The 12174-nt window shown below is 35.3% G+C and overlaps 3 pseudogenes; 1 reads left to right on the top strand and 2 right to left on the bottom strand.

The window, feature by feature from the left end:
* Positions 1-3200: 3200 nt before the first annotated feature.
* Positions 3201-4072, top strand: LOC120135837 (annotated as a pseudogene).
* Positions 4073-4575: 503 nt separating this feature from the next.
* On the bottom strand, positions 4576-7820 carry LOC120136273 (annotated as a pseudogene).
* An 849-nt stretch (positions 7821-8669) lies between these two features.
* Positions 8670-11285, bottom strand: LOC120135836 (annotated as a pseudogene).
* Between the last annotated feature and the right edge of the window lie 889 nt (positions 11286-12174).

The raw sequence follows: 12174 nt of genomic DNA, 5'->3' as shown, positions 1-12174 counted from the left end.
TTGCATTAAGGATGTAATTAGGATAAAAGCTACTAGAATAGCTATTAAGAATAATGTTGTTAATTGTAATCTTTGTCTAGCTTGGGGGATTAGCACTCCCTAGGAGGCTGTTTCTGGTTTGGCTGTCTGTTTTTGGCTGTAGCAGTGAGTTTCTACTGCTTCTTGGATAATATAAGAGAGAGAAATTTATCCAAAAAAAATGTATGATATAGTCATTATGTTTTCAGGGCAAAATACAGAGAGATCAGTCAATTATATGATTGATAACAAACGAGTCACTTTTTTTTCCTAAACATTATAATTTAGTCACTCGCTATTATTATAGGTCACTTATTGTTAAATATTAAACGGAATGTTGTGTCAGGTATAATAATAATTTTATTCTTTAAAATTTATATATTTATATATTTTATTAATTTGATTTTAATCTGAAATAATTTAATAAATATAATTATTTATATTTAAAAATTTAAAATTATCATCTTAATCTTTGTTTTCTTCTTAAATTTTTTGTTCTCTAAAAAAATGTTATATTAATTTCTTATAATATTTTTGGTATAATAACATTTTAACGTTAATTTATCAATATTTTATGATATTCAATTATTATTATAATTAAATGGACTATTTTGGTTTGATAATATCCTTAAATAGAATATTTATTATGACAAAAGGTGGAGTGTTGGAGAATTTCTACCGATAAGTAAGTTCGAGTCGAACATGTAATTACTTCGATCGAAAGTTTTTGGAGTATCTTAAAGTTAGAAAGATAAATCAATATAAACATGGATTTCTCGACCGAGCAATAATTTTAGTGATTACAGATAATTCAAGTATACAAAGTAAATGATTAAATTCTTAAAATGATAAATATGCATCACAGGCATTTATATTTTTCTTCAATGTCTATTAAATGTATGATGTAGTCATTATGTTTTCAGGGCAAAATACAGAGAGATCAGTCAATTATATGATTGATAACAAACGAGTCACTTTTTTTCCTAAACATTATAATTTAGTCACTCGCTATTATTATAGGTCACTTATTATTAAATATTAAACGGAATGTTGTGTCAGGTATAATAATAATTTTATTCTTTAAAATTTATATATTTTATTAATTTGATTTTAATTCAAAATAATTTAATAAACATAACTCTTTATATTTAAAAATTTAAAATTATCATCTTAATTTTTGTTTTCTCCTTAAATTTTTTGTTCTCTAAAAAAATGTTATATTAATTTCTTATAATTTTTTTGGTATAATAACATTTTAACGTTAATTTATCAATATTTTATGATATTCAATTATTATTTTGATTTAATGGACTATTTTGGTTTGATAATATCCTTCTTGATAGAATTTCTATATAAAGGATTATATTTATTAAATCGTTTATGATTAGAACAAGATTTATAAAAATATATAAATTTTAAGACAAATTATTATTGTACCAACTTATAGGTAAATATATAATTATCATTTAGGAGATATACCTTAAGAATATTCTATATTAATATAGAAAGAGTAGATGTCTATGTATATTCATAAAATAATCTATATATTTGTATTATTTAATATTATGTGTAGAATTATTTATTAGAAGAATCTATATATTTATAATGTTAAATGACTAAGATGTTAACATGGGTCAACAATCCAATGACCACTGAAATCTATAAACATGGGTGAGTTTTATCATTGCAGAAAAAGTGAAAAAAAGAGAAAAAACTGTACATAGACTAGTTTTTTACTCCCTCTTTTTTAAGGCCAAAGTACCAAAATTATAATTAAGATTCTATTTTTGTTAAATTAATTTGTTCCCCTTCAAATTTTTTAGAAATTCATATTAAACTTTAAATTTTTTTAATGTTCTTAATTAAACATCCCAAACTTTACCACCAAGTTTCGCCACTGGAAAAACTGGACGAAGTTACTGATAAAGTCGAGCACGGATTAATTTTAAGAAACCATCAATTGGGAGATTTATTGTTCACCCAATTTCAGAGATTGCAAAGGCAGAGATACACTAAATTCAAGAAATTTAAGAAATTGAAGTAGGACAAAGGCTGATTTTGTGAATATTTATTGAACTTGATTATTTATTGAACTTTATTATTTGTGAATATTTTGTATACTTTCACCAAAGAATCTATCTTTCTTTCATTCTGATCCTACTAATTGCAGAATTGGTAATGTCTGCCCCCCTTTTTCTTTTCTTTTCATTTTTTCACTTTTTGTTCCCTAAGTTTTTCAAGAGTTCTAGATTATCTATACAAGAGCCGCCCCGAGCCACCACACTTGTCATGACACGGGCACTCGTTAACATTGTCGTCGGAGGGATGCATATTGGTGTGGGCGCTATGGCTCTTGGAGGCATATCTGTTCCTAAAATACATTCGATACATTTGGCACACTTACTCTACTTTCGCAACAGTCCATATTAGAGCTTTTTTTTCTGTTACAAATGGGCACTGCATTGGCAGTGGATATTCCTTCTCCTCAAGTTCGACATTATCCAACCTGAGAAATCTTTGGATTTCATTCGGGGCTGAACAAATAAAGAGAGTCCCAGGTTCGTCTTACGCCTAAGACGAGCCAAAGCGTCAGCTAGTGTGTTAACTTTCCTGTGACCATAAACAAAGGTGAACTTCAATTGTTCCTTTGAACAGCTTCAAAGTTACCAAAAAAAATTATTATTATGCCAAGTTATATTAGATATATGTCTTAATTTTAGCAACTAATACTTTATCAAAAAAAAAAATAGCCACTAATAATTTATTTATAATAATATTTTAAATAAATAAATAAATAATAATTTTTATATAAAAAAGTAATATGTTTGTTCCTGATCATATAATTGAGTGATATGAGATACTATATTTTATCATTTTTTTTCTAATTATATCGTACACTTCCTCGAGGAGAAGCACAAATTAACTAAGCAAACACGTAGTTTTTGCGGATGTAGGCATCAAAATTACCTATTAAAAAACCGTTACTTACGGTTTCAGTTACAACAAACAAAACCACTTGATCCTTGTTTACCCAGAAATTGGCTGTTAAAGCGATAGCTTTAGGTGGACGTTCGTAGTTAACACTCGTCTCGAATTCCGATAACATAAACAGACTCCTATATGTATATATAATTATAATTTCCCAAGCTTCATGTCTCACTTTCCAATGGGAAAAAGAAGTGATGAGTGGCTCGACTAGGGTAGGGAACGTATTACGTGGTGACAGCAGTTTCATCAGAAAATGCATCTTTGTAGTTCTTAGAGTTGGTCCAATCCCCAACCACATTGCTTTCATCATGGACGGAAACCGATGATATGCTAATAAACAGACCGGTGGCGGCCATGATGCTGGCTTTTGGGCTCTCATGATTATGATGTTGTACTGCTATGAGCTCGGGGTGAAATATGTCGCTGCCTATTCCTTTAGCATCGACAACTTCAAACGAAAACCAGAAGAAGTTCAAACACTCATGGATTTGATGTTGCAGAAATTTGATCTCCTGGAGAAGGTCGTCGAACGTTTTGCCATCAGGGTTCATTTCACAGGGAATTTGGGGCTTTTCAGCGATGAGTTTAGGATTTTAGCCATGAAACTTATGGAAGCAACTGCCGGATATTCCAATACGGTGCTTACCATTTGCGTTGCATACACTTCTAGGGATGAGATCTTGCATGCCATTGAAGAATCTTGTGAAGAAAAGCGCATTGATTGTGAACGAGAGATTGACAACAATGGTGATATTGATTGTGAACGAGAGATTGACAACAATGGTGATATTGATCGTGTACGAGAGATCAGCGGCAATGGTGAAATAATGAAATTGATGGACCTCGAGAAGAACATGTATATGGCGATTGCACCGGATCCGGATATTATAATCCGGACAGGAGGGGAAAACCGGCTGAGCAGTTTCTTGCTTTGGCAGAGATGTGGTAGCCATTTATGTAGCATGTCGGTGCTTTGGCCAGAGATTGGGTTATGGAATTTGGTGCTTGCAATCTTGAATTTTATAAACCCTACCTTGAGAGGAAGAAGAAAGAAAAACAAGTGTAGTTTGGGAGCCATGTAACTTGATGTAATGTTGTATTTCATAGTTAACTAAAAGTCGTGCATTGTGTTCCAAAAAGGAAAAAATGTCAGACGCATTGCATGTTAAATTCTTAGTCCTAAGATAAAGTTTAAGAATGGGTTAAACAATTACAAGAAAAGATTTCTTTGTTTCTTGGAAAAAGATATTTTTTTAGGGTTAACGATCGGGTCAGGCTCAAATAGGGAAGAAATAACCCGACCGTAATCCGGCAATCCATGTGTAGGAAATCAACTGGACCGAGATGCAACATTTGAGGCACATGTTCAAGGGAAGTAGAACACATCCCAAATTTTACTTGAAACTGATAATTTACAGACCCTGATTTCAAATTTGAGCTTTGTAGCACTACAAGCACAACCCATCATATATGTGTGTATAAAACCATCCCGTATAAAAGCTTGTGGCAACGGAGCAAGTGAAAGTTAAGTTAAACAGAGTTTTCAAGTTCGGAAAACGAAAATTTAGACTGAAGAATAATTTTACACGGGCTGCTGAACTGCAATATCAGTACCATTACTTCTGGCCATTCCGGTTTGCTCTAATGGTGCAGAATGGGTGAATGGTGGAGGCTGATCTAGTTCAGATGCAGTTGTTGTTGGAGCCGCTTGCATTGAATGATCAAATTTACAGGCTGGCCCAAATTTGCAAATGCCGTACCGACTGTAGTGTGAGCAGATGCTTTGATCCTGGATTTCAGGTCACGTTTTCAATTTCAGTGGGCATAAAAAGGCTTTCTTTAAAATGAAGTCACACTACCAAGTTCATATATATTTGATAAAAATCATAACCTAAAGGAGTACAAACTTACAGGTCTCAGTGGCAAGCCCTTTTCGCTGAGAGAACATGGGGCCGGCTTTGCAGATCGATTTTTTGGATGATGATATTTGCAATTAGATTTAAACTTACAGACCCCAGTTTTCAGGAAGTAAGTGCACTCGGGTTGACCAGGCCGTACTGGGAATTCATCAACCATCATCTCTGGCTGATGTTGATTATAGACAGTGATGTCAGTTGAGGGGTTGCTCATGACATAAGTTGGGGTTGGATGCAAACTCCTTTCTGGTGGGGGATAAACAGGGGCCTTGACAAGGCAAACAATAGCAAGTCATTGTCCAGAACCATATTGGTTAAATATTTTGAAAAAACAAAGCTGATTTATTGGAGAACATTATATGCAGACCCAGCTTTTACACCAATCAGTCATTTTTAAACATGTGCTTCTTGAGTTAATGCAGTGAAATAAATAAAAGCTAAAATTGCAACAGAAGCAATAAATGTGTGTTGTATGGAGCACAAAAAAAAAAAGACGTGGAAAAAATTTGATTCTCCATCTTCATGCATCTATTAACATTATAGATTGTCAAAGCAATTAGTATATCTTATCTACCAACTTCGAACATTTTTCCATGAAAAAAAACATTAGATAAAGCCAAACAAAGCAATCCATCATGCATGAAACTGAACCAACGTCAAGGTTCTACTTAGCTTTCTTTGGTGCAAGTCTCAGCATTTTTTACTCTGCCGAAGAATGAATATAACAGTGGTTCTGTGGTCTCCTATAAATGGCCTGTATATGACCATGCCTACATGCAAATGTATTTCAGAACTTGATACACAAAGTGACCTAGCTTCATCAGAAAGGTTGAAACTTGAAAGTCAGCATAATTTCAACCAAAACATTCTGAAGATGGCCAAAAGTAAAGTTTTGTTAACGAGTGTTAGCCGCTTCAAGTTAGGTAATATACCATTCAATTCAAGTATTTATAGTAATACTTGTGTATTCAATGCAGCGACTGGCAGCTAATGTTGTGAACTCCAATGCATTGAAAATTAAATTATTTCAAATAATAACCTTAATGACCCCCCTAAAAGGACACTTGTTTGTAAAACCCAAAGAGTACAAACACGCCAAGAAACTTTTTTTAACCATCTGATCTTCAAAATTGAAAATATTCCATTAATAATCTGAATAGATGCTAAGATGGAGGCGAGGACACTGTAATCCTAAGATAAACTCAATAGATGCCATGCACTATAGTATGCTAAGATGAACTTAATAGATGCCATAGACTATAATAACAGAAACTAAAACAACATACGAGCAATGATATTACCTGATACCCGTTCCATTCTGGATTTGGAGGTGGAACAGCTTGAGTTGGTGAGAACATATTTGGCATATAGGGAGCAGTAGGAGTCTCATTCAATGTCCTTGGTGAGGACCAGGATGCCATATTCACTTGTGAAGCAGCTTGTGATGAAACAGATCCACCATTACCATATGCTGCAGGTGGGTCACAACCTCCAGCAGTGGTAGGATCAGGATGATTAAACCTGCAGTTGGTTCCATACTTGCAAGACCCATTACGCATGTAATAGGGGCACTCTCTCTCTCCCTGTAATAAATTAAAACTTTCAAATTTACAAAATGATGACTCCAAAATCCAAATAGCCACTAAAAGACAACTCCTACGATTTGGTTGGTTGTAGACAAAAGCAAATGAGGACCACGAGTTGAGTTATGGAGTCCAGGAAAAATCAATTAACAAATATAACAAAAACAGACTGGTACCTGTCGGATAGGAAGTCCCAGAAAGTTAAGTTCTAAAATTGGAGCCGCTAACGATTTAGCCCTTGAGTGATTGTATCTACATGCCTTACCAAACTTACATCCACCAGTTCTTAGGTAATACTGCAAAAATCTCGAGCAATATTGTCAAATGCTAGGAGATCGCTAACCTTTGAAAGAAATATAAATTGCACAAAATTCAGTCATTAATAGAATACTGACCTTGCATTCTGTCTGGCTTGGTTCATCATTTTCCTTGATTTTTTCCTGAACAGACTTTAAACATCATAAATCCAAAATACCCGTAATAAAAAAGTCAGCACGAAATCAATAAGTACATGTATGTTGCAAACAAGTCAATCTCAAAATGAGAAGTAATTTTTTGACAAATGTCATAGTAATATAGCAAAAAATATTAAAAATAAACAAATAGAAACTAACAAAGCTCCTATTCAGCTAAAGGTGGAACATTTCTAGAACGTATAAAGTTGATACAAATAAATGGAAGTTAAAATAAGGTGAGAAAAGCACCTGATTCTTCCTTAGAAAAGGGTGATTAAACTTGCAATTAGATCCAAATTTGCAAAGTCCGGTTTTCATATAATAAGCGCAATCCTCTGCGTCTGGTCTCACCGGATAATGCGACCTCACTCCTTCATACCTCTTCACGTTTTCACCATCATTCTCTCTCTCGTTTTTATCCTCCTCGTCTCTCGTCTCAGCAGCCTTCTCCTCTTCGTCCTTCTTCAAATCAAGGTCCTCCAACTGCTCTTTGATATTGTTATCGTCATGCTTGGTTTTCTCAGCCGTCTTATTAAGATCAGACAGCGTCAGCGAGTCGTCGGATTCGGATCGGGAAAGTTATGCCCTAAAACGTTAAGGGCAGAATCGGCTAGAGCAGTCGTGTTGGAGATCGGAGCTTCTTCAGATTGTGACATTGTAAATCGACATTTCAAAACCCTAATTTCAGCAGAAAAATAGGAAAGAGATAAGAGGGAGAATAAACTAAAAAGATCAAAGCTTTGTTATTGAAAAAAAAGGTACCTAAATAATACCTTTCTGTCATATTTTTTAGCTTTATTATTGGTATTGTGACATTGTAAATCCACATTTCAAAACCCTAATTTCAGCAGAAAAATAGCAAAGAGATAAGAGAGAGAATAAACTAAAAAGATAAAAGCTTTGTTATTTAAAATAGGAAAGAGATAAGATAGAGATAAAAGAAACTTTCTGCAATATTTTTTCGGCTTATTATACAAAATAATACCTGAACATTACAATTTTATGAATTGGTACCTAATTTTTTTCTCAAATTAGTACTTTAACTTAGAAAGAATTTTCAAATTGATATCTAAATTTGAAAAGAAAATCTAAAATTGATAGTATATGTTATTGATGTGGTATTCCAACGGCCAATAATATTATGACATTTGACACTTAATGATATCATTATTTTAAATAATCAATTTAATCAGTATTCAGTAACAATACAAACATCAATTTGAGAATTAAAAAAAAACATATATTAATTTGAGACAAAAATATATTCGAGTACTAATTTGAGGAACATTAACAATTCAGGTATTATTGTATAATAAACCTTTTTTCAGTTGCATTGTTTTTGTATTTGTACATATACTTTGTTTAACTTTTTGCATTTCTGAAAAAGTAAATTTAATTGTTAATTATATGATAATATTTGTTCATAATTATACTTTCATTAACCATTAAAATTTCTGGATGAGTTCATCAATATCATATATTTAATTATCAAATTTAAGTGATTAATTTATGTAATAAATTCATTTTGTTTTATGTTTAAAGACTTTCTTTGTCTTTACTTTTTTTTAAAAAAATAAAAGAATATTTTAGAGATAAATGTAAAGTTGATCACTTCAAATGTAAGGTAATAGCCAAAGCCCAAAACACACTTCATTTATTACATATTGATCGCTTAGAACTAAGTAAAATGAACCACCAAAAGGCGATTGTTTATTCTGATGAAATCTTCTTCCACTCTTCCATTCCATCAATCCTTGTTGGCTTTCATTCAACACAGCATCTATACATGAAATACTTCTCCATGGGACGTCCGCACTCGGCACACACCACTTTCTCCGCAATTCCCCCGCTGTTCCCCGGGAGGATAAGCCGAGTGCAGTGATGTTCGTCGGCGACCCCTTCTAAGTGTCCGCGGATCGCCGACACGAAACCATGCTCTCGAGCAGTGTCCTCCCATTGCTCGAAGCTGTGAATGGAGTTTAGAGTTTTGTCTCCTTTGGCTCTGACCATCTGAGTCCCCGAAAAGAACACCACCCACCCCTGTTCGCTGCCGTCGTATCCGAGTAATGTCATCACTTCCTGTTTTATGACATCGGCCTCGTTGGTCACCCTGTGGTGTGTTTTCGAGAACAACATGCTCTCCAGTCGTTTCCAGAAGAACCAGACATTGGTATCTTCCCAAGTGTGGCTGAGCTGCCTTTCGTTGATCGAACCGATGATCCTTTTCACTCGTTCCTTGGCGTTGTTCTTTCCGACGTAAACCATCTCTAAGCCGATGCCGAGAACCTGTGCAAGTCTTTTTGTTGCGGAAGTGAAGTTTTCGATCCATTCAATGTCTTCACCACCATATAAACATACCACTTTGTCTTGTCTCATCTGATAAATCAAGCAAGACCATAATCACAAAGTCAATAACTCGAATCATATTCATAACAATCAAAATATCTGTATAAGGATGTACCCAGTTAAATAAGTTTGGTTCAAGCCCATCGATAAGTAGTTCGATGGTCCAAGCCTCAGCCTTCCAAAGACTTGCTTCTTTCTCAGTAGTGAAAGGGAAGGCCGCATTTCCCCATATCCACAGCATGTTGAGTGCATTGGGGCACGTCACTTTTCCTTGCGGATCCAATGTCACCACGATCGGCTTCTTAACGAAGTTCCATACTTCCCTGGTGTACTTAACAACGGCCGGTTCGATAGTCGAAGGATGGCTCACGGTGTACCATGGCATCATCGATTGCAGACTCAAAAACCTTTGCTGATAACCATATATAGTTCCAAGCCGAGCTGTCCACGATCGGGAGCCATATGATCTCGTAGTTAACCTCGGAACTTCGTTCGTATTTGTAAACAGCTTCCAGAACATGGATCTCGTCTTGGATGATATCGAGGTCCGAAATCAGCAGTAAAACATGCTTTCTTCTCAGTGTATCGATATGAACCTTGGTCTTGTTTGGACCTAAGAGAGAGTGAGGGTCTTCCTTGCTGAGTGAGAAAATTTTTAGGAGAATCTTCGAGTTGTCGAGTTGAGGCGTTCCGAATGTGTGTTTTAGGCCTTCGTAAGCTTCTGTTTGCTTCTTCTCATCTGCAATATTGAATATATTTGTATCGGGCACATAGAATCGAATCCTTTTGATAAAATAAAACTTTGTAATTCGATTTCTAGGACTAACCTATATGCTGATAACAAAGATGTAATATCTTTTGAAGGTGTTCATGTATGCTGCAGACTTTATGGGCCAAGCTTGATAGTTCCCAAGCCTCCGATGTCGATGTATTGAACCTAAAACTCACCGAGAAAAAAAAAGATTGATTCAGTTCATCACTTCGAGCATTTGAAAATGTAACAATCAGATCGAGTTTACTCACTCGTGTCTCATGCGGACAAGGCTGGTAATCTGCGCAGCACAAGCCACAACACTTCGAATGGTCCAGTAAGCAGCAGTAGGGATATGAGTGATAGCAACCGACATAGGCGGCACATCACTCGATATGTACTGAGAAGGTAACTCGGTGAACTCGACGATGCACTTGGTTACTTCCATCATTGCCTTGATGAGCTGGTGAAGTGCGTCGAAATGGGGTTTTAGTGTGTGGGAATACTCCAACACGTCCGGCAGTTGTTTAAGGAGGGCAACTGATTTGGCGAGCGAATTCGTGGTGCAGAGCTGAAGAACCAGCCAGAATTCGCCGAAATTCACTGCGAAAGCTGCCAATGTTAGCACCACTTTCGCGTCCCATGAATAGCTTGAAAGCATGTTGAGAAGCACCATCGTTGTCGCATGAGCATCGCCTTCGCCCGAGCACTTGCATGATATCTGTAAACAACATTCACAAGCAAGCTTCATCACGGTTGAAAAAGAAAAGAAAGTGCCGTAAAAGGATACCATGAGAACTATGATACTCGGAATCTTGCATGAATATCCATGCACGTACCTCGCAGGAGATCTTGTGAATGACATAAGCCAATGCATCAAGCATGCAATTTCCATCCATAGCAGCAGAACTCGACATATCATCAATAGCATCCATGTGCCCTTGTCCGCCCTACAATCAAATTATAGATTGAAATGCCAACTAAAAACTATATGTTGAAAGACATTAAAAAAATGAGAAAACTTAGAGCTATACGTTCAGAGCATGATGATCGATGTTCGGAGTGAGGTGACGCAAAACATTGTCGATGATTCGAAGAATAGGTCTGACGTCAATAAAACGACCATCGGCGAATGAGTCGACAGAATTTGCTTCATCATCACACTGTCACTCGATCTCATCAGCTGCTCCTGTGAGTGTGAGCCTTGGGTTGCCACATCCGGAATCATTTTGCCAAATGAAGAATAGTTTTTTTGCTTTTCAAGCGATTGATAGTTGTTTTGTGGTTTGTTTAAGGAGCATTTGCTTAGGGTTTATATAGTGGTGGGTGATGGAATAAAGTCCCCCATTGAATTGGTATCTTGCCTTTGCTTGCGAGACGAGTCTTAGCTAAAGCTAAAGGGACTGTGTTTTAAAAATTGTTTAGCCATGATTGGTCTGGCCCCTAACACTGCCTAAAAATTAAAGAGATCGGCATGGGATCAACCCTGGTCTTTCCAGCAAACAGGTATTTAACGTTCGTGTAGTCATATCATATCCAGCTGAGAGCTAAAGCTTTAGCTTGATTTGAAATTAGGTTTAAAGCCCAGTTAAAAATTCGGTAGAAATTACATCGGTTGTGGTTCATTCGTGTTCATGATTTACAGAATAAAAGAGCAGGGTAATCCATAGTAAGATTGGATGATAAAAGCAATAACAGTTGGTGGATGTTTAAAGGAGGGATTTAAAGTTTTTTTTATATATATAAAAAATAAAAGAAATTAAGAAACATATGTTTTTTTATTAACATGTAGGATTAATTATAAGTGTTAGTATTTGTTTTAGACTTTCAATCAGTAGGTGCCTGTTGGGAAATAAACCGAGTACAAGTAATTTTCCTATAACCAGATTAGTGAGAATGCAAAATAAAAGCGGAAAAATAATACCCGAAATTGATAACGGAGTTCAGCCAATTGTGCTTACGTCTCCGGACTGCTGCAGATCTTTTACTAAGAGAGAAAATTTACAGGTGTTTACAAAACACTCACTACTCACAAGAAAACTCTCTAGTATTTGGAGAAAGAAATGATTTTTGGGATGGTTTTGAAGCTAAATGAGCTAGGGTATTTATAGTTGAAA

The sequence above is a fragment of the Hibiscus syriacus genome, unplaced genomic scaffold (assembly GCF_006381635.1).
Source record: "Hibiscus syriacus cultivar Baekdansim isolate YM2019G1 unplaced genomic scaffold, ASM638163v2 tig00110621_pilon, whole genome shotgun sequence".
NCBI classification, from domain to species: domain Eukaryota; kingdom Viridiplantae; phylum Streptophyta; class Magnoliopsida; order Malvales; family Malvaceae; genus Hibiscus; species Hibiscus syriacus.
This window is presented reverse-complemented; position numbering and strand designations above follow the sequence as displayed.